This window comes from Phoca vitulina, unplaced genomic scaffold (genome assembly GCF_004348235.1).
Source record: "Phoca vitulina isolate PV1807 unplaced genomic scaffold, GSC_HSeal_1.0 scaffold5, whole genome shotgun sequence".
Lineage (NCBI taxonomy): Eukaryota > Metazoa > Chordata > Mammalia > Carnivora > Phocidae > Phoca > Phoca vitulina.
The window spans coordinates 58,189,194-58,213,456 of NW_022589708.1; the positions used below are offsets into that span (position 1 = coordinate 58,189,194).

Below are 24,263 nucleotides of genomic sequence, written 5' to 3' on the forward strand. Positions count from 1 at the left end.
ACCCCCTCCTCAGGTCCCATTAATTTATCAGAGCAGCTCACAGTACTCAGAGAAACATTTTACTTACTAGGTTACTGGTTTATTATAAAAGGATACAACTCGGGAACAGCCTGAAGGAGCAGATGCACACGGAAGGCATGGAGAAAGAGGGAGGAGCTTCCACACTCTGGATGCATCCTCTCCCAGCACCTCCACTTACATGTTCACCAACCTGGAAGCTCTTCAAACCCTATCGTTTTGGGGATTTATGGAAACTTCACTGCATGGACTTGGTTGATGCAATCATTGGCCATTGGTGGTTGAACTCAGTCTCCAGCCCCTTTCCCCTCCCAGGAGGTTGGAGGTCAGAGAGTGGGACTAAAAGTTCCAACCCTCTAATCACATGGTTGCTTCTCCTGGGGATCAGCCCCCATCCTTAGATCACCTCATTAACATAACAAATGACATTTTTGTTGCTCTTATCACTTAGGAAATTCCAAGGATTTTAGGAGCTCCCTGCCAAAAATGGGGAGGAAGACCAAATACATATTTCTCATTATAAATCACAACATCACGGCATACCAAGATTGGCAAGATCTGCCATGCAAAAGGTAGTTTTAGGAATAATGATGATGCCAGCCAGAGCTTCTAAGGTTTGAAGGCTTGCTGTGCATAGGCCCTGGGTGCAAGCCCTTTGCATGCATTCTTATTTAATCCTCATGATAAAGAAAGTGAGGCTCTAGCTGCCTAACTAAGCAACTGCCCATGGTCACACGGTTAGTAAGGGGCAAACCTGAGACTTGAATTCAAGTCCAGAACCCTGGCTCTTAGGTCAAATATACCTTAATATTCTGAATAAGACACTGGAGGGCACCTGTTCCTATGGATGAGGTTGGGAGGAGACTTATCACTCATCCAGGGTCCAGTCATCAGTAAACCATGTGTTTGTCAATCGAAATCTACTCATTCAGAGCTATAATGAAACTGAAGGGAAAAAAAAATCACAGGTTATAATACTTAACCAATGTGGTGGGGCACTGAATAAAGGAGTTTAATGGAAAGATATGGTAAGGGGGCACCTGGGTGGCTCAGTCGGTTAAGCGTCCGACTCTTGATTTAGGCTCAGGTCATGATCTCGGGGTTGTGAGATTGAGCTCTGCATGTGGATCCACATTCAGTGCAGAGCCTGCTTCAGATTCTCTCTCTCCTTCTCCCCCTGCACCCCCACTCCACTCCTGCTCATTCTCTCTCTCTCTAAAAAAAAAAAAAAGAAGAAAGAAAGAAAAGAGAGATGTCATAAGAAAGATTAAGAGGAGAGAATAGCTGGCATCCTTATTTAAATAGAAAAGGGAAAAATGGAGAGGGAAAAAAACCATGAGAGACTTAATTATGGGAAAGAAATTGAGGATTACTGGGAGGTGAGTGGGGGGATGGGGTAACTGGGTGATGGGCATTAAGGAGGGCACATGATGTGATGAGCACTGGGTGTTACATGCAACTGATGATTTAACTGAACTCTCTATTTGAAACTAATGATGTACTATATATCGGCTAATTGACTTTAAATTGAGAAAAGATTAATGCAAGTGTTGAAAACAAAGCACTCATTTTACTCCCTCAATCACTGTACCATGTATTGGACACAGTGAGGCCCTAAAACTTGTGAAGTTTCCCCACTTCAGGTACAGCATTCTCTAAGAGAGAAGTATGGAAAAGGAGCTTCAAGTTGCAACTTACTATCTGCTTACCATCCAGAAATTTCTTTAGCGCTACTCAAACTTTCCAGCACTACATATGGTGCTCAGCCAAGGGCATCTCAACAGAACCCAGAAAGGGTATAAAAGGGTACAAAATCCAAGTCTGGTTCTACACACTAAGCTGTGTGCTCTAGTGAGGGTTCTGTCAGTCTTGGAGGAAGGGTATCTTTTCTCTAACTGGCTCACCCAGGGGGCACATGTTTTTTGAATTCAGGTGATAGCTAACTACTGCCCTGCTTCAAGACTCATTTTTTTTTCTTTGCCTCACCAGATGAGATTTTTGTCTATCCTGTAGTTCCTTAAAGATTTCTCTGGGAATGGAATGAGCTAGAGATGTGGTTTGTTTATGTTGTTACTTTGATTATTTATTAACAGCCTCAGTAAAGAAAAGACCTTGGTAGAATCTCTAGAAATCCTATTGATGTCTCTGAAAAATACATTAAATGGTTACCGATAGGTCAAAAAGATAAGTTGATAGATTCCTAACAGAATTAGGAAGAAACAAGAAAATTTTTGAGTAACTATCTATCTACTCAAGATTACAAAATCCCAGAGAAAGAACCACTCTCTGTTGCAGAGATGCACTTCAATGTCTAACAGCCTTCTTAATAGCAGGGGGTACTAAAAAAATTTCACTAATAATTATGGAGTTTCTACCATATTCAAGGCTCTATGTACCAGGAACACAAAGTCAACAGTCAGCCTTACAGAGATGTGGCCTCACAGTAGACACCCAATGACCATATGAATCAATGACCCAGGTCCTGTTTCAGTCTTTTAAAACACTTACCATACTGCTTTGTTCAAGATAACATTTATTGATTTTGATTGATTGGATCCCTCCTCTCATAATATCCAGTCGAGGTCCAATTACCCTACTCAACAAGTATTAATTGTCCTAAACTATCAAATAACAACATTCCATCATCCTAAAAGGCACCCAGATATGGTACTGAAATGTTTAAAAACAGAGACAGACGGGGCACCTGGGTGGCTCAGTCGGTTAAGCGTCATGATCCCAGATTCCCAGGATTGAGTCCCACATCGGGCTCCTTGATCAGCAGGGAGTCTGCTTCTCCCTCTGCCCTTCACCCCGCTCCTGCTCTCTCTTTTGCTCTCTCTCACATAAATAAAATCATAAGGAAAAAAAAAAAACAACAAAGACAGATGGCTCAACACATTTATTTGATAAGAAGGGACTATCCTTTTCTCTCTCCTTGCTGGTTCTTTATCCCATCATGACAGGACTATAGAAGTCCATGTATGCTTAGGACCAGCTCAACTCCATTTCACGTGCACTGTACTCCCAAGTCCACAAAAATGCTACTAGCAAGTGAAGACCCTCAGTCACAGCAGGAGCAACACTGGTTCTGCAAGAAGCAATCTCAGAAGCCACAACCAAACACGCACAGGACAGACAGGCTGGAGTGAGGTTCATCAGATTTTCACTGGGCTAGTTTAGTTTTAACCGATTTTACTAACACTTGGTCAGCCCACTAATTTTTGGCCTGATGTTCTAAGTTCTTTTTGCTGGATTCCAAATCCATGGTCATGGCTAAAAAAGCTTGTACCAGAAAGACTGGTATTTCCCTGGATACTGCAACCAGAAGGACCTCAACAGTCTTTGCAATGTTGTTTTCCTCCCTGAAGGGAATCATTTTATTCATTCAATAAATAATTGTAAAGCATCCAATTTGTACCTTGAAAAGCAAAGTCAGAGTAGAAGGGATAGACAGATAATATATAAATATAATGTGTAGGAATGCTACAAACAAATATGAAGCAACGTATGAAAGTCAAGGGAGGAAGTCTATTTTAGAAGAGGTTAAGAAGGAAGATCTCTTTGACAATGTGACATTTGAGCAGACAGCTGAAAGAGTGAGAGAGTAAGCCATAAGGCTTTTGGAGGGAAAAAAACATTCCAGGCAAAGAACAGCAGATGCAAAGACCCTGAGGCAAAAGGGGGCTGGTTATGGTCAAGGAACCATAACATCAGGAGGCCAGTAAGAACTAGAGGGGAGTAATGTAGTGAAAGAGCTGTAGGAGGTAACATCAAAGAGGTAATGGAGGGCCAGTGGCTTTTACTTTGAAGAAGAGGGGAAGCAACTGTGGGATTTTGAGAAGAGAAAAGATATAACCTGACTTAGATTTTAAAAGAATCTTTAGGTTTTAAAAGGTTTACAGTGCTGAGAACAGACTGGAACGAGGGGGTGTGGGGAGGTGGCAAGAGTAATAGTAGGACGACCAGTTAGGGAACAATTGCAATAACCCAGGAAAGGGGTCATGGGGGCTTAGACCAGAGTGACAGCAGTTGAGGTAATGAAGTGGTCAAATTCTGAACTTGTTTGGAAGAGGGCACCAGTTGGATTTGCTGATGGATTCGATCTGAGGTGTGAGATGAAGAAAGACTTAAAGATGACTTCATGTTTGGAGCTTGAGCAACTGGAAGGATGGAGAAAGACCAAGTCTGAGGATTGAAATAAGAAGTTAAGTATTGTACGCATTAAGTGTGAAATGCCCATTAGTCATTCCAGGGGAGGTGTTGAATAAGGGAACCAAGAAAGTGGTCGGCTGGAAGCCACTAAAAACCGTTTCAAGGAGAAGGGAGTATTGTTTCCAAACGTTGCTGGAAAGGTAAGTAAAATAAGAACAGAGAATTACTTGGCCTTCAGGTTTCATAATTTATGGGTGATGAATGGCTTTACAAGAACTGTTCCAATAAAGCTGGGGGACAAAAGCCTGACTGAGATGGATTCGAAAAAGAATGGAAGAGAGGGATGTAGAGACAGTGAGTGGAGACAACTCTGCCAAATAATTGCTGGAAGTGGGAGCAGAGAAATGCAGTGATAGTTGGAGGGGGTGTGAAGGTTGCAGGAGGACTATCTCGATGGAGGACACTGACTACTTCACATGCTAACGAGAATGATCTAGTGGAAAGGGGAAAATTGATGGTGCATGAGGGAAGGGGAAGATTTCTGGAGCAATATCTTGGAATAGGAGTGAAGGGATGAGGGCTTTGTGCAGCTGATAGGTTGGTCTCGATAGGAGTTCAGGCGGGGCTCTTATCTTCCCACTCTAAGAATAGATAGGAATCTCTTACTGATAGACTTTGACCCTCTTCCTTTAGCCACCCAAGGCCAACTGGTTTTTTCCTATCTGTCCACAGGAACTCAGACACGTAACCTCCTTTCCCCCCATTTTCCAGCTACTGACCTTGTTGATTTTCCTAGATTTCAACCAGTTTTCTCCATCATGAGTCCCTTGCTTCACTAGTTCATTCACTCAATGAGTATTTCATGTGCCAAGCATTGAGCTGGTTGCTAAAAATACAAGGGTAAGACTCAGTTCCCACCTTCAAAATTCTCACCACCTAGTTAGGGAAGAAAAACAGTAAAACTATAATGATGATAGAGTGTGATGTGTATTAAAATAGAGCCTGAAGCACAGTATAATGAGAGGAACATGGAATAGACCAGAGAAAGCAGCTATTAATTCTATCTTCATGGAGGAGTCAAGCAAGATCTGACAGAGGAGGTGATATTGGTAATTTGAGGGGCACAGAGGTGAATACTGGACCTCAGGGATGAAGAGATGAATTGATTGTTCCTTTCAGACTATGACTCCTTTCTTGTTTTGCTTTCTCCCCTTTATTCCCATTAATTACTCCCATATTCTTCTCCCTCATGAGTATTCACTTTGAGGTATTTGATATTTGTCCTTGAATACATATGCATCCTTGTAAAATTGAGAGTATAATTTTGTGTGTGTACATGTTTATAATTTACATAAATAGCATTATGCCATTGATCTATCCTGTTTTGTACTTTTTTCACTCAACTATGTCTTTTTAAGACCTATCAGTACATCGAAGTCATTGCTTCTAATTGTTGCATGATATTCAGCCACTTATCTTTCATTTCCCTGTAGGACACCATTTGCTTCCAACTCTTCACTACCTCAAACAGTAGTGCCATAAATAGTCCCATACCTGTCCCTCACAGACTTCTACACAGATTTCTCTGGACTACGCACCAAGAAGTGAACTGCAGTGTCAGAAGATCTATGCATCCTTAATTTCACTAAAAACTATCAAGTTTCTCTCCAGAATAGCTGTCACAGTTCAACCCACCAAGAGCACTTAATGGTTCCCATTTCTCCACATCTTTGTCAACACTTGCTATTACCCGTGTTTTTAATTTTCACTGTTGTTTCAATTCGTATTTTTGGGATTATTAATGAGATTGAGCCTCTCTTCGTATACTTGTCATCCAGTTGCCTTTCTACTTCTGTTCATATTCCTTGTCCATTTTTCAATTGTCTTTCTTATTGATTAGCAAATAATAATTCATTGATGGTTTTTGACATTGCAATTGCCTTCTCTTGGTTTGGCATTGGTCTATTAAATCTATCAAAGTGGTCCTATGTTAAATAGATAGTTTTTACATAGTCAAATCTGTCAGATTTTTGCCTCGTGGTTTAGGTGTGTTTGTATCACAAAGATATTCTCTTACATGTTCTTTTATTAAGTTAGTAGATTTATCTTTTACGTCTTTAATCTACCTGGAGGGCACCTTGTCTGTTGAGTAAACTCGGGGTCCAAGAAGGTGACAGCTGAGCTTGAAGAATATCTACCACTTGCATTTGTAGCTCTCCAATTCCCACTGTCCTTAAGTCACTGAACATAACTACCATCCTGGAATTGCAGACCTACCCAGTGAAATTATCTATCAAGAAGGAAGTCAAAGTGAAGACATCTTCCTATGAACAAGAACAGAGAGAATTTGCCACCAGTCAGCCATCATGGAAAGGAATCCTAAAGGATATACTTCAGACCAAAAGAAAGTGATTGCAAATGGAAAAAATGAAGAGCACTGAAAATGGTATATGGTATATATGTGGGTAAATATACATGAGAATCATATAAAACAATAATAATATTATCATGTAATGTTTAAAACAAAGCAAGAATTAAAATATTTAACAATTATATCACACGCCATCCCATGGAGAAGTTTGGATTTTAATCTGAAAGCAGTGGGAAGCCAATGAGTAATATTTCTTTGAAAAATAGCATTTATTCAACAAATATTGGAGCAGCTACTATATACTGAGGCCCACTCTGTGGCTACCTTAGAACAAGACAGACACAAACCTCACCTTCCTATTATGAATAATACTGCTATGAACATTCATGTACAAGTTTTCATGTGGAAGTTTGTTTCCAGTTCCCTTGGGTATACACCTAGGGTCGTGTGGTAACTATGTTTAACCTTTTTGAAGAACTGCTAAAGTGTTCTCCAAAGTATCTGTACCACTTTGCATTCCTACCAGCAGTATATGAGGGTTCAAATTTCTCTACACTTGTACCAACACTTGTTATTTTCCTTCCTTTTCATGACTTGGTATGAAGTATTATCTTGTTATGGTTTGGGGTTTACATTTCCCCAGTGACCAGGGACATTGAGCACCATTTCATGTGCATCTTTTCAACCCACTTATCACCTCAACCATCACCTTGGAATCAAAAGAAATGAGGGAACTAGAGCATCTCCTCTTCAATAATGTAGGAGACTCTGGGCATACCTGTCCCATGTCTCTCCTACACCCAGGAGGAACTTAACTTCTCTTAACAGAAGGAGCTCAGAATTTATGCATTTTGCCAATATGAAACCAAGCATTTTCAGGTTTGGGTCATAGGCTCTGGCTTACATCAAAATCAACCAGTAATATCATTTACTTTATCAGGATTTCTTTGAAAACAGCTTATCCAGAAAGACCCTTAGAAAGGATGCCTCTTTTAACCTCCTTATTTGGCATAGCGAAACCACCTTGTGTTCACAAGAAGGCTTCAGACACAGGAGAATAAACTCAGGCTTTTGTTTTTGTTTTCCTGGGTTGAGCTTAAATGTCAAATATTCTCCATGCAGCAAAAACACTTGCCAGACTATCAGGCTAGCACAGCTAAACTTAAATGTTCACATGTGATTTATTTGGTAGTAGAGTAAATTACACAACTTGTTTATATCAGCCTTGTCAACAGCAAAATGAAGCCATTTACCCAAAAGCCACATTGATAGAGGATGCTTCTGTGGCATAGGACTGAATTCTGACTCAAAGATATCAAGAAACACCATCTGTGTTATGGTTTATGACAATGCTAAAGAAAAAGGCTGTTAGTCTACTTTGGAAATACTAAGCACATTAAGGCCTAAATTTGCTACTGCATTTGATTATTTGAATGCATTTTAAGCATGTCTGCCTTCAAAATGCATTGCAGTTTCAGGGAAAAAAAATATTTTTTTAGGTCTGATTTGTTTTGAATGAGGACAATCATGGGAAAGTTAGACATCAGCCTATTAAAACTTAAGCCAACATTTAGAACAATTTAATTACAGAGAATCCCTGCAATTAGACCCTGTAGGAAAACTTATCCCAACTAAAATGTTTCCATATTTTGTTCCTTATTTTTAAGGCCAACTTCATCAGCCACAAATCTATTATGAATCACTGAATTGGAACAAATGTATGTTAAGTTAAAATGAGAAAGAGCTTCTTTTAACCAGTGAAATATCAATTAGATTTGAATTTTGCCTTTTAAAAAAGTGTTCTCACAAGAAGAGTCAAGATTTTATAAGGAATCAATAGAATGCCAAATGCCTACAAAGCATAGAATAAGGACACAAGTAAATTTTCTGTTTCAACTAAATTCCAAATTACATTTTTCTTTATTATTTTCCCTTACAGTTAAGCCATTCAATCTTACCTTTTTCTGGCTTTCAACGTTTCCATCACTGGGATATGAATTCCAATTCTTTTTTTTATTATTATTATGTTATGTTAATCACCATACATTACATCATTAGTTTTGGACGTAGTGTTCCATGATTCATTGTTTGCGCTCCATTCAATAGGTGCCCTCCTTAATACCCATCACCAGGCTAACCCATCCCCCCACGCCCCTCCCCTCTAAAATCCTCAGTTTGTTTTTCAGAGTCCATCATCTCTCCCTCCGATTTCCCCCCCTCATTTCTCCCTTCCTACTATCTTTTCTTTTCTTTTTTTTTTAACATATAATGTATTATTTGTTTCAGAGGTACAGGTCTATGATTCAACAGTCTTACACAATTCACAGCGTGAATTCCAATTCTTAACAAACAATAGACACAACCTTTTAAAGGCTCTTGTTGTTTTTTTATGATGGATTTCAGAGTAAATAGCTACCCTTACCAAAGTAGTAATTGTTTCTAATGGTTTGTAAATAAATGTTTCTTTAATTCTTTCGTTGCTTTGTTTTCTCATAGACTCAGAGTATTAAGAAAATTGGAGGAAAGAGAGTCAATCATGGGTCAAGTTATGGGACTGTCCCATAACTCCATACCCACCCTTCCATTCTCTGCTTTGCAGTGCCGAGGCCAGGACCCTGCAAACCACATTTCTGCTTTGTTAGCTGCCTCCATGTGAGACTTTGCTAGGAGGCAGCACTAGAGGGAGAGTACAAGGCTGGAGGTTGAAGAAGGGACTTCCACTTCTTGTTTGCCTCCTCGGCTTCTTGCCGGCTTCTGTTCCTGTATCACCCTACACCTTGACGGCTACCGTCCCTGCCGGCAGCAGCACGAGGAGCCGGTTTGCGATCTTGCCAACCCTTGCAGGGGGAACATAATCACACCTCCTCAGACGCACTAGCACCAACTGGCTATGTCCCCACCTCGGAGATCTGGGCGCCAGCCCCACAGGGCTTCCCCTTCCAGTTCAGAGATGACAGAGACAGTCAAGCTGTGCCCCGTTCCCAGAGGTCTTGAGTTCCAGTTCTGGGGGGGTCTCTTCTCCAAACTTTTAAGTTTTGATAAATCCATCTAATTTCTTCTCTTTGATCTCCCAGCCATAGGAATGGTAGCAGTTCCCACAGTTGCTATCTTCGTGATATATTAGTGTTCTCTTTCTGCCTCTTCAGTTACCTAATCAGCAATTTAATACTCCATTAATAATTCTTCATGTTAAATTATCTCTGTGAAAATAACTGGAGGATTTCTGCCTCCTGAGTGGATACCAACTACGCATGAATTAATACCAGGAATAATTCTAAGGGAGAAAAATATGTTTAAAAAATATGATTTGGGGGACTGATTTGGTTGTGTCCTTGGGCTTGAATGCAGTGCTGAACTCCTTGACAATGGAATATGGGATACTAGTCATCCATGTATTGGCATTACAATTAATCACATTATACCTGGGATTGATTATGATGACGTTCTTAACGAATTAAGGACTTTGGAGAAACACATGATTGCTTCACTTTACTGCTCATGGAGTAATGATGACTATAAGGATTGTGACATTGAATGGATTCTTCTGAGTGCACTGGAGCACTTACAGGAAGAAAAGTACAAACTCGGGTCTTTACACACTCACCTTAAATTACAAATTACCAGAGCATTTCTATTACATATCTAAAATAATCTCTTTTTTCTTGTATCCACAGGGCAGATATTATTGAAAACCAAACACAAAATTTAACGCTACAGGTTGCACAATTACAATATAAATTGTTTTCATAACCTCCCTAAGTCTCTCAGATAAACGTTAAGGTATTGATTGGGTGGGAGTGGGACTTGAAACTTGGAATAGGGACATCCACTTGGGTTCAGAGATATTAAGAATCTTAATAACCCCCACATTCAGCCACCACCACCACCAAATCACTCTGAGATTCTCTCGCCAATGGAAAGAGGCTGCCCTGCATGTCTAAGGAGACTATATATTCCTTGCTTGGATACCCTGTAATAACCTCATCTGAGGCAGTTGCCTTACAAGGAGGCACTCATTCTGCTGAAGACTTAGCTTGAATGTTCCTTGCTGCCACCAGGTTCATAATGAAGATCTGTTCTCATCATGCTCAAAGAGGGAAAGTACATAATCTGATTTGGGAGGAAAATGGCTTATAAACTAGAAGAAATGCAAGGGTTGCCAATTATATTGATATAGACCCAGAGAAAATGTGTGAGAATGCAAATGAGAAGGTGGCAGATAAATTCCCTGAAACTTCAGGGACCCACCATCTCAGAAAAGTTTCTGGATTCCAATGACCTAGAATATGCCAAGATATTCTTCCCCTCTAAGAAGAAAAACATCAATTCGTTTACAAAATACACATCAGACTGTCAGTTTTGAATGCAGACCCTGGCAAAAAAGCTCTAAATCCAATCCAGGCTGACGTGCGGGCTACTCTCCCAACTGGGCTTTATAACACAGCATATATAATATTTTTCAACCACACAGACAAGAGAAATATAAGGAAGTGAAATTACAGGCCAATTTTATTCAAAAGCATAGATGCAGAACTTATAAACAAAATTTAGCAAACTCAATCCAGCTGTGTGTAAAGTACTAGCACATAAGCTCCATGAAGGTAATCATCTCTGATTGCTTATTTCCCCATTACTGTATCCCAACACCTTGAACATCACCTAGAGCACAAATGGGCATCAATATATTTTTTAAATGAATGAATGACCAAAATAGGTGTACCCCAGGAACACAAGGGTTGTTTAACACAAGGTAAATCTGCAAATGTATTTCACCACATTAACTGATTATGGAAGAATACACATGTAATCACCTTAATAGATGCAGTAAAAGAATTTGATAAAATCCATTATCCATTCATTTAAAAAAAAAAAACTTCTTAGCAAACTAGAAAACATAATTTAAAAATAGATGCAAGCTATAATAACAAGGAATAAGAAACTTAGGAATAAATCTAATGCAAATCTACAAGAACTTTATGGAGAAATTTTAACATGTTGTTAAGATGATTAAAAAATACTTACGTAAATGAAGAAGTAGTTCCCCAAGCACAATTTTGAGACTAAATATGTTGAAAGTTATTTGTCTTTTTTTTCTCCTGCATATCTTTGCCCTGGAGGACTGTTGGAATTCCCATAAACTTGGAGAGACATAAATGACCCAATTCGATAAAAGTGCGTTAGCGTCTATAAACAATATTTACAAGTTCTACTGTTTTTACCAAGTCTTCGACAGCCCCTCAAAGAATGTATACCACACTCTTGTCCTAGGGGCAGAGGTTCTGGGCTTCATATTATTTCCGCAACCACCAATAGCAGCAGGGGCAATTTATCTGCATGATATTCCTTCTCTTTCCTTCTTCTTCCCCTTTTAAATGTAAAAAGATCTCTCAAGCAAAAAAGGCAAGGGAGGTTATTATGCAAGTAATCACAATAGGGAAAAATTAGAAACTCAACCTGAACCAGAAGTACCTTAATAATAATTGCTAACACTTACTGAGCTCTTATTGTATGCCAGATTTTGCGCTAAGCACTTTACATATATTATCTTATTGAATCTTCACAATAACTCTATGAGTAGGTAATGTTATCCTCCTCATTTTATAGAGACAGAAACTAAGATATAGAAGATTAGTTAACCCAATGTCACACAGCTAATACATTAGTTTCCTAGGGCTATCATAACAACTTATCTCAAACTTGGTGGCTTAAAACACAAATTTATTCTTCTACAATTCTGGAGGCTAGCAGTCCAAAATCCAGTTGCTGGTAGAGGTGGTTCCCTCTGGAGGCTCTGAAGGAGGATCCATTCCATGCCTCTCCTAGCTTCTTGTGGCTGCCTGCAATCCTGGATGTTCTTTGGCTTGGGCTACATAACTCCAATCTCTGCCTCTACCTTCACACACCCTTCTTGTACATCTGTGTCTTCTTCTTTTCTGTCTCTTGTAAGAACACTAGTCGTTAGATTTAGAGTTCACCCTAAGGCAGATAATCTCATCTCAAGAGGCTCACCTTAATTATATCTGCAAAGACTTACTCCAAATAAGGTCACATTCTGAAGTTTCCAATGGACATATCTTTTGGAGGCCACAATTCAACCCACTACAGTTAGTAAATGGTAGAACCAGGGATTCAAACACAGTTCTATTTGACTTTAAGCATTCAATATCTCATCCATTATTCTATACTTCTCTTTTTACTGAGTCTTACATATAATAGATGCTCAGTAAAAGGTAAATGGCCAAACAAGAATTAGAGAATAAATAAGATACTTGGCCAGTCTTGGACTTTGTTGTACTGGAATTTATTCTGTAGTCACTTCTCAGAAGACCACTTCTAAAGAATCACACTGTGCATAGGTACTACTCCTTCTACAAAGATGTCACTAACTTGCCAACTTCCTCCTTGTCATTATCCAGTTTCTCTTTGATCCCTCACAATCTGTTGTTTTAAAAGCAGAAACCAAAAGCAAATTACAAATTCACTCAGGAAAGAATTAAAGGCAGAGGTGTGGTCAGAGAGCGGCACTAATGAGGTGAAATGGTCAGTACTAGGCTTCACTCCCACTGATCAAAAGGCAAAATGAGTGGTCACAGGCCTTTTTCAGTGTCTCTGGTTTTAACTCTCAAGTAAACCTTGGACTGTAACACAAATTCACTTCTCATGTTTTCCAAGAAGTCTCTAGCAGAATTCCTAGAATAAAAAGGTAGCAGGGTCATGGGCTTTTCTTGGTCATTACTGTGATTTGAGCCACAGGATGTTTCTGAGATAGTTAATCTTTCAAGTCTATGTCCCAGAAGTATAGGACATGGAAATAGAAGGATGATGAAAAACAAGATTTCCATCCTAAGTATTTTTTGGATTGAAAGATGTGGTCATATGTATGATGAATAAAACGTATGAGATAAGATTTGCAGTGAATGCTATCAACTCTTTTAAAAATTATTTCTAAAAATTTATGTTAAAAAAGGATTTATATTCAAAACCATTAATCATGTGAGATTACTTTAGTGTTTATATGTTGAGGATGAATGGTGTATTTCCATAGTCAAAAAAATAAAAACCTTTAGAAGTAAATTCAGTGAATGTGTGTTATTATAATCTATAATAAGCCGAGTGCAATCATGTTCTTAAACAATGACAACAGGAAAGGATTTTTTAGATGTACTGCATAAAATTAAATTCTTCTCAAATAGTCTGATTGCCCTCTCACCCCTACAAAAGCAGGGACGTAACAATCACTTTGGCACTTACGACTCCAAACCTAGTTATTGCACCTAGCTCAATGAGAGACCAGGAAAAAGCAAAGAGCAAAGCCTGCCAGTGTGCAGGGCCAAGGTCAAAAATCAATGAGCAGGCAGTGAGTTCAGTCCATGACCTCAATAAAAAGCAAGGCTGAGGGTAAGCAACAAATGTCTGCACAAGGATGCCACTTGGAGTCACCCAGAAGACGCTCGGGGTTCTTTTTGACCCCTCAGTGGTGGATAATCCTTACTTGAGGAAGGGAATACAGGTGGAGAAACAGTTGTAACAGGCATGAAAAGTGGCAAGAGAATGGCTGTGACTTGGGGATCTTTTCAATTGTGTACCAGTAGGACAGCGAGTTTCTGTCCAGAAAAGAGTCGAGCACACAAGACTGAAACTCAAGAGAGAAGCATGGGGGTGCAGATTTCAGAGTTGGCACTGTTTACATGGGACCTGAGTCCTAAACTAGGAATATTGACCAGCAGGCATGTGTAAAGTGGTCTTTGGCAGCTCCAGGTAAAGGAGGCCAAGGTAAGCTAATATCTTCTTCAGTGTGACACTAACTCCCTAATTTGGTAAATGCTGATACTGCTTAAGAAAGCAGATAAGTTAATCCACAGGAGACAACAGAACTGTGCCCTGCATGCTCAGTGCCAGGAATCAAATGCTAAGACCTTTGTTGCTTCAGTAGCTGTTGTTGCTTTAGCCAACCAACCTTGTAACTTCAGATAGTTTGGTAGAAAGATAAGCAATTCCCCCGTAAATGGAATCCAAGTCAACCACCAGTTTAGATAAATCTCAACATTCATTTTCAGGAACAAATTCTTTTATCTGAATTTCAAGAATAGCCATTCCGACACCCACTAAATTTTTTCACTAAATATTTTTTGTTGTTTTGGCAGGTACAGTTATATTTCAATTAAATGTATTATTTATGTTTTCACATAATGGATTTATTTCTTAAGTGAACTTTTTAATTTTGAAATAATTTTGTGCATTCAGAAAAGTTACAAAGATAGTACAGAATTCCCATATACCCCTCTCTCAGTGAACCCTAATGTTAATATTTTACATGAGAGCAGTGCCTTTGTCAAAACTAACCAGCCTTGGTACATTACTAATAACTACACTCCTCGACTTAATTTGGATGTCACCAGTTTTCCTACTAATGTCCTTTTTCTGGTCCAGAATCCCAAGCAAGACACCATGCTGCCTTCAGTCACCTCGTTCTGTGACAGTTTCTAGTCTTACCTTATCTTTCATAACCTTAACAGTTTTGAAGAGTATTGATCAGGCATTTTGTAGAATGTCCTTCAATTTGCATTTATATGACGTTTTCTCATGATTAAGTTAGGATTGTGGATCTTGGGGAAGAATATCACAGAGGTGAAGTGCCCTTCTCATCACATCATATCACGGGGCACACGATCTAAACATGACTTACTGCTGGTGATGTCAACCTTAATCATTTGGTTAAGGTAGCATGGCCAGATTGCTCTGTAAAGTTATTATTTTCCTCCTTCCCACACTCTGTTCTTTGGCAGCGAGTCACCATCCAGTCCACACACAAGGGAAGTAAGTTCCACCTCTTTGAGGGGCAGTAGCTACTTATTTGGAAATCTATAAGGAAGATTAGTCTCTTCTCCCCCATTCATTTGTTTATTCAATCATCTATTTATATCAGTGTGGACTACTGCATATTTATTTTATATTTGGGTTTAATCCAATACGATGTTGTTCTCTTTGTTCTTCAGATTGTTCCAGGTTTGGTCCTAGGTAGCTACTTTAGCATTGGCTCCTGTGCGCCCTTATCTTTTATGTTCTTAGCACTTCATTGCTTTCTTGCACTACAGATGCCCCAAGCTCATCTTATGTTTTCTCTGCTAGAATCACCCACTTTTTAGCCATTTCGTATAAAGGAAACAGTTTGGCAGTTGCTTCAAGTGTTAAACGTATGCTTATCACATGACCTAGGAATTTCCTTCCTGAGAGAATCAAAAATATATTTCTATACAAAAACTTTTACACAAATGCTCATAGCAGCATTACTCATGATAGCTAACAAGTGGAAACAATCCAAATGTCCATCAGCTGACAAATGGATAAACCAAAATGTGGTATACCTATACAATGGAACATTATGCAGTCATGAAAAGGAATGAAGTACTGATACATGCCATAACATGTATAAACTTTGAAAACGTTATACTAAGTGAAAAAAATCAGTCACCAAAGGCCACATATTGTCTGATGCTATTTATATGAAATTTCCAGAATAGGCAAATCCACAAACACAGGAAGTGGGTAAGTAGTTGCAAGGAGCTAGGGGAAGGAGGAACAGGGAGTGACTGCTAGTAGTTATGGGGTTTCTTTGCGGTGATGAGAATTTCTAAAATCAGATAGTGGTGCTAAGTGGCATAATTTTGTGAATATGCTAAAAACTACTGAATTGTACACTTTAAAATGATCAGTTTTAGGGGTGTCTGGGTGGTTCAGTTGGTTAAGCGTCTGACTCTTGATTTCAGTGCAGGCCATGATCTCAGGGTCATGGGATTGAGCCCCACATTAGTCTCCGCACTGGGTGTGGAGCCTGCTTGAGATTCTCTCCCTCTGCCTTTCCCCCTCACATTCTCTCTCTTTCCTTCTCTCATAAATAAATAAACCTTTAAAAAATAATAAAATAAAATTATCAGTTTTATGAAATGTGAATTACATCTCAAAAAAGCTATTACTGAAAAAAAGAAAGAATAGAGTACTTTTTATGATTGTCCTTTGGACACCTAAAGGCCTTCATCAATATATAAATATTCTAACATTTTCAAGCAAATAAATCATTAAAATATTGATTGAACACAACAATAATAATGGCTACTTTTAATTGAGCATGCACTATATACCAATCTGTACCACATAAAATTGCTGACATTTGGCTGTCTTTGAGATACAAAAATGGCAATCTCACATGAGTGAAACTAACTCAAGACTAAGCCCCTGAATGTTTATCATTTGCAACACCAGAAATGTCCTTACCAGCTAGGAAACAGGCCCAGTAAGATTAATTGAGTTGCCTAAGGTCAATGAGTACCTGGTAAAGCCAGAATTCAAATCCAAATCTGCCTATTGCAATGCTGAGCTCATTCTGTTGGCCCAGTGGGATCTCATAGTAAATGGGGCTCTTGAATTTTACACATAATGATTCTATTATCTTCTTTAAAAATTAGCCATTCACATTATACTTGTTTTTAAAGGGGGCAGGGAGAATTGGACCACTCATTTTCAACTTGGAGTAGACTCCTGGTAGAGCTCAAATTAGAGCCCAATTCCTTCTGGGTTAGACTTTTCCATTAAGGTGTTTCTGTAGCTCTCCTATTGCAAATAGTCCTGACATCTCCAGGTCGGCAGGACTCCCACTTTTAAGTCTGTAACTGTTTTCTAGGACAAGAGAGTGAAAGAGAGAACCCAGGAACTTTATGCAAAACAGAGACAGCCAATGATACACAAGTTGGCTAAGACAGTCCAATCTGAAACAACAAACTGCTTTTAATCTTACTCGATTTCTTTCTAATTTCATCTCAGGATTTCTCTACCCTAATCTGGTCTGGCCAAAAATTCCCAATTTGATGTATGAGTGCAAACTTTTAATGACTAGAAGTTTTTCTCCTCTGTCTCCTGCCAGTTAGTTTCCTCTTTATTTGATATTTCTTATCTCTGTATTTCCTCCAATTTTCTCTATTTAAGAATTAGCCTCAAGCCTTCTGTTAGTGTTGGTTGTATAAATGCTGTGAAAATGTTTAGACCATATTATTAAATGTTTATTTATGGGTTGGGTTTTTGTTTGTTTGTTTGTTTGTTTTGGTGGGAGGTGGGGAATTGGCATTTTTCAAGGGGAAGAATACATGGTCTTACAGAGTACAGAGTAAGAACACGTGTGCAGCTGGGAAAAGATAGAAAATAATAGCTCCCCCACCCAACCCCACATTTCCAACCCACACCCTGTTTTATTTGTCTCCTTAGAACTTAACACCATCCGACATAATATTTGTTTATGTTTTTCTCTCCCCACCTTCAGATGAAAACCCCAGGAGGACAGGGTTCTTTGTTCCCTTCTATGGCCCGACTTCTAGAATGGACCTTGGACTATCGGAGCCTCTCAATAAGGATTTGTCAGATCAACAAATGAATTAACAACATAGCCAAAGTAAACACGAAGGAAACAATTGTGTCAAGGAGAATGATAAGCCCTTTCTCTAAGATTTTCTTTAACGTTATTATAATATGGTACTTAACAACAAATAAAAATGAAAGAAAAGAATGCTTCTTATTATATTATATTATTATAATGCGAAGTTCAGATGCTTACAGCCTTTCTGAGACTAGCTGACTGGTTTGAAACATGAAAGGCAGGTAGAGATTAAATGATTTATCTTGGGGAGAGGAGCAAGCATGGGGGTCCCCCCGGGGAAGGATGGCTGGTAAAGAAACAGTGAAAGAAAGAGAAGCTCATCTGACGAGAGTATGGAATCAAGTTTTCCTCCTCCCTCTCTTTCCTTGAAGCATAGCTGATGTCTTTGTCTTAAAATTAATTGCGATAGTTAGAAAAGACACTAATTAAAAACAAATTCTGTTTCAAGCCGTGTGAGTAGATTACAACCCTATTTGAAGGAACCTGTGGCCTTTGGTTGGGGGAAGAAGTGATTCTGAATGGCTGAGGGTGTCAGGCCACATGCTCAGAGCCAATTAGATTTGCTGAATGTCCAAAATTTAGCTACCTATCGTTAAATAATAAGCTTTTTTTTTTCACTAAATAGCCTTACCACCATTTAAAGACAAACTCATTATTATGAAGATTTTTTTTAGTAACTATAACCTGTCATTCACCAAAATGACACCTTAAAAAGTCAATTTCAAGAATCACCTTGGCTGTCATTCAATTTCATAAATCTTTCCAAATCCCTTTAGAGCCAGCCTGACAGCGCAGCCTCACACAATTTAAGATATAAGCCAGCTACACCTGTTGCCTATAAAATGTGGTTTATTATGACAAATACAATTGTAAACCTATATAGCCCAATGCTGCTTTTATAACAAAAAGCAAGCAGTCTTGACTCTTGTATCTGATTCTTAATGGTCGTCTAGAACAACACACAATGTTCAATAACTCTCAATGTGGCTGTTCTTGATTCTGATGGATGGTAAACTGCACTTTTATGAATTGTGGCTTCCCTAAGATAAACTATATCGCCTATAAAATGATTAAAAAGTAAACAAATCTGTCATATGATCTCTTAAAAAGCCTTGCATTTTTCTCAAATAAGAATACAGCATCTCTCTGATACAAGTTTCCTGACCAGATTACAAACATAGTAATTATATCCTGACTCTATAAATCTACCCCCTCTCATTTCAAAAGAATTATATTCATCTCATCTTAAATGCGAGGAAGATCTGCTCTGCACAGTTAAATTGCTGCCATCCTTCTCCCCAGATAGTAATAGTAATTTGCATTTGTTTAACTCCTCACAATTTGCAAATTCCTTACTCATAAAATGGTTTCTTTTACGCTGTGATGGAATACCTATTATTAGCCCCAGTTTTACAGATGAGGGAAATGAGTCTAAGAAGAGTCAAGTAATTTGCAAGAAGTCAGACAATGACCATGCTCCTATCTATTTCAGCCTCTGGAGCTGTCACCAGTTCTCAGCCCTGTCTGGTTTCTGACCAAGGCAGAGAGCAGACATTACATGCATTAGCAACCCCAGGCACTAGCTCGAAGGACCTTGCAGTTGATCTTACTGCGGATCTGAGTCAGTTAGTTCTGAGCCCACCAATGCCCTTGGACCTGCTGCTCATCCCTAACCTTGCCTTAGCGCCATCCCAAAAAGTAGCTTATGTCTCAGTTCTCTTACTGGCACTGGACCTCTAGTGAAAGCCCATTTCTGCTTATCTTGGCTTAAGACCTGAAAACACACCTAGCCTGTGCCAGCTTCATACCTTTAGGAATTGGACCCAAAGCTCTCCTTTAGCTGTTGGCTGGAAACTTGCCCTAATCCATAGAATCCCTCTAAAACTATGACATGATAAGGCTAATGCTCACCTGTACAGAACAAGACATTCTCTGGAGAATCCCACCAAAGTGTTCCAGATACCTGATGAGACCTGGTCCAGGAGAAGCCTGGGGAAAAAGACTAACTACATGAATAGCTCCTGGAAAACAAGTTTCTACCACCAGATACTACTACTATTCTACACCAGAAACAAGTTTCTACTACCAGATAAATATTGAACATATTTATCTTGTTTAAGAGTTGATTACGAAAACCAAAACTTGCTCTCAGTTGTTTCTTGGCAAATAATAGAACCCCATGTTCTTGAGAGATTGCCATCTCTTACTGAGATCCTTCAGACATACATATATAGAGCAGGAAAATCTCTGTATCTGTTAGGATTAGGTGCTGCTATAATATTAGAAAACTCAAATTAGTAGTAGTCAAACTATTAAAAGTTCAGAATTGACACTATAGAGTTGGTATGGAATCCATAAAGTTCTAAGAAACCTAAGTTCCTCCAGCTTTCTGTTCTACCATCCCTAATGTATGGTCTTTGTCCACCTGGATCAAAATGGCTGCTTAAGCTCCAGCCAACACTTCCATATTCCAGCCACTAGCTAGAAGGAAAAGATCAAGAAGGGTGTATTTCAACTTTAAAGACTTCCCAGAAGTCACATATATGACACTTCCACTTATATCCCACTGGCTAATAAGGCAGGCATCCACATCTAGCTGCAAGGGAGACCAAGAGTTAGTCTATATTGCAGGTCACTATGTGTCTTGCTGAAAATTAGGATTCTGTTACTAATCAGAAAAGGTATATGAATACCGGGAGACGAATGGAAGTGTTTTTTTTGCCTTAGTTCCTTCCTCAAACAACTATTAGAACTCCTCCCCAAACAGGTGTATACCTTACTCTTCCTTCCTCCAGGACTCCATGTCTTACCCTAAGATCTCTCTCCTACCCAATTCCTGCATCCTGGGAGCCACAGAGTCGTTCACAAACCAGTGAACTGGAACTCAGTCCCCAGCTGGCTTCAAAAGAATCTCCTGAGGAATCTATTTAAAATATAGATCCTGGGGCCTCAAAATTTGAGATTCTGATTCAGCGCATCTGGAAAAGTGTCCTGAAAGCTGTATCTTAAAAGCAAAAACCAAAAACTATCCAAATGATGCTGGTTAATGCGTGTGTTCAGTTTGCACAAATTAATCAAGTATATAGCTATAATATATGCATTTTTCGCAATTTAAAAAAAGGGGGGTGGTTCATGTTAAAAAATATTTCCAGATGATTCTCTTGCACATCAAGCTCTGGGAGCAGAAGAAAGAGGTTTAACCAGAGCTTGATTCTACCCAGTTCCTGGAGTCAGAAACTTTCCATACATTATTTGCCCTGGCTAGACTGCCATAATTTTTTACACCAACTTGGGGCGACTGGGTGGCTCAGTCGTTAAGCATCTGCCTTCGGCTCAGGTCATGATCCCAGGGTCCTGGGATCGAGCCCCGCATCGGGCTCTCTGCTTGGCCGGGAGCCTGCTTCTCCCTCTCCCACTCCCCCTGCTTGTGTTCCCTCTCTAGCTGTCTCCCTCTCTCTCTGTCAAATAAATAAAATAAAATCTTTTAAAAAAAGATAATTTTTTACACCAACTTTACCGAAGGAAGCATTCATTTGTTCACCTATTAACAACTGAATCTAGGTTTGGGACAGATGAGAGGAGGATATGAGATGAAATATTATCCTATAATTTTTTGGGAAAACCTGAATTTATCCTACTACTTTTCAGCATCTCAGAAGCATTCCAGGCTATGTTTTGTTTATATTTTCCTCTGGTTTCCGATCATTTCCTTGCTTCTCTACTGGCTTCTCCTCTCTGTCTCTGGGTCCACTTATCACTGGGAGAGAAACCAGCAGTCATCACAAAAAGTGGTATAAGTAAGGGAAAGGTCAAATGGACAGGAAAATTAGAGCTGTGGAAAAAAAAACCCCTTCCAACTAACCCAGTCTAGCTCTGCCTGGGTGAGAGATTAATGCAGCTCTTCTTGCCACGTGAAATAACAGGAAAATTGCCAGGGCAAGGCATTACATCAGGGATTCTGAGCTCCACTCCAACTTGAAATGGTAAAGAAGGCACCGTGAGAAGATACAACACAACATAGTGCTGTCTTGGAGGAAAAAATATGCATTAGAAAATCCCCTATAACAGCCAGTATCCTGAGCAAAGATAAAATTATCTCATATTCCACCAAGCCTTGCTTTTCCCATTAAAAATTATGGGTGGAGATGTTTTGAAATACTTGCCTATCTTATCAACCACAAATAAAACATTCACTGCAGTCATAACAGTTTTTACCTTAGATCCATTTTGAAATGTTTGCTGATGGTGCAAACGTTCCTCTCAAAAATGTGCTTGCTTTTAAAACAATGCCAAATGAAACAATTTTCTGTGCATATAGAACATTTTATTTTGAAAATCCTTGCTGATGTATGCAGGGTCTGTGCAATGTCAAGAAACATATTTAATCAAACATCCCTGGGAGAACAGCTTAGTACCATTAGCCTCATTATACAGATAAGAACACTGAGATCTAAATAGGTTAACTAGAGGTTGCAGAATGCTTCGTAACAGCAGAGTGCTCTAAAAATATTATGTGTACAAGGAAGAAAAATGTGATCGCTTGTAGGAAAGGGACCAGAGAAAACAGGTTGGAGGAAGGAGAATTTATATTTCTGTTTTGAAAGCTTTCATGGCTAATGTCAAAAAATACATTGTTCTCCTGAGCCACATACAATTTTCTCATGCAGTATTTTGGGGAATTATGCTACCTCAAGTCCAGAATTCTAGCAAATTAGATGTATATCCATGGCTGTCCTCTGTGAAGTACAAAGTAGTAAGAAAATTCTGGTTATATCATTGCTATCAATATCATGCACAATCAGCACATTGCTGATGATGCCCATGCCACGCAAACCTAATAAATAAGTTGCAGGTACATATCAACTCTTGTTTTCATTCACCAAACATTTATTGAGTAGCAATTCTGGATCAGTCAGTGTGCTAAGCCTGGAGACTTAATGATAAGTAAGATAGCCCCTACCTCCGGTAGCTTAGAATGTAGAAGGAAAAGAACCAAATGTAATCAAATAAGAAGAGGATAAAAAAGAAATATATACAAAGTACCCTGGAAGAACAGAGAAAAGTACAACCTGCTCTGCCTGGAAAAAAACAGCAAAAGAATTAGAGGATGTGATACCGAATAGTGTCTTAAAACAAGGCAAACAAGGTGAAAAACATTCTATGCAGATAGAGTCATACGTGGAAGGGCAAAGAAAGACAAAGGGCATATTACGTGACCTGGGTGTACAAAGTCCAGATGGGAAATGAAGATGGAAGATAAAATGGAGGGCTATATCATCAGTGAGGAGCCAATGAAGGCTCATAAAACAGGGAAGGGACATGATCACACTTGTGTTTTGAAAGATTAGCCTGTGCAGAGAACAGACTGGGGAGGGAGGCACTGGAGGTAAATGGGGCCAGTTAGGAAATCGGAATCTGTGCGGTGGTCCAGGACAAAGATAATGAAGACCCGGAGCCTCTGCAACGGCCGTGAAGCAGCATAGAGGTTGAAAAGTTGTTTGGTGATGGGATCAACATGATTTGGGAACCAGTACTAATGCGGTGACTTGGGTACCACATGGTCCTGGTGTCATTACCTGAGAATTATGGAGCAAAGAGCAGGTGTGGGAGAAGATAACAAGTCAGGATTTTATGTGTGTATGATTTGCTTCCTGAGTAGACAGTGTACAGGAAATATAACTGAATCCTTTATTGATTATCTTGCAATACCTTTACAGTCATTGACTTGAAATGAAGAGCTCTCCAATTCCATCAGTACACGGTAAGTACAGGAGTTCAGTGGCACTTGTTTTGAAGTTTCCTTTTGCTTGCCTTGAGAAAGAGGCTTCCCTCCTTAGGCCCAAACATAAGCCTTGCAGACCTATCTCTTCATTTTATAAAGCCTGTTGGGAAGTCAGGAGAGCAAAGGGGCGTGCAAAATGGGAATTGAAAGAAACAACTCAAGACATGCCTTTCCATCTTTGGGTGCCCAGCTTCTTGTGGAAGATATGGCACATGGGACATGCTCATATATAATAAATGAATAAAGTTGAAATCTCATTATCTTCTGCAAAGATCTGTAGCAAGTCAGTGTGGGAGGTCCCGGTTCTGACCACTGAAAGGAATTGATTAACCAGATTTCGAGATATGGCTTCAAGAGGAAAGGTTCTAACATACTAACTTTGTGACTGACATTGGCCATGGAAGAGTTTAAGCATAAACGTCCCTGGGTAATCACAATCGTGTTTAATAATCTGACCCAGAAGTTACTGTGGCACCCTTGTTTCTGCCTAATGGAAGAGCTGTTTTTAGTTCAGA

The 24,263-nt window shown here is 39.3% G+C and overlaps 1 long non-coding RNA gene across 1 annotated transcript in view; it reads left to right on the top strand.

The window, feature by feature from the left end:
- Positions 1 to 18,052, top strand: part of LOC116631656 — a 38,762-nt gene extending 20,710 nt beyond the window's left edge. The window contains exons 2-3 of the long non-coding RNA XR_004299230.1: positions 6,442 to 6,616; positions 17,853 to 18,052. This is a non-coding gene — a long non-coding RNA (uncharacterized LOC116631656). The remainder of the gene's footprint in view (positions 1 to 6,441; positions 6,617 to 17,852) is intronic.
- Positions 18,053 to 24,263: the final 6,211 nt, after the last annotated feature.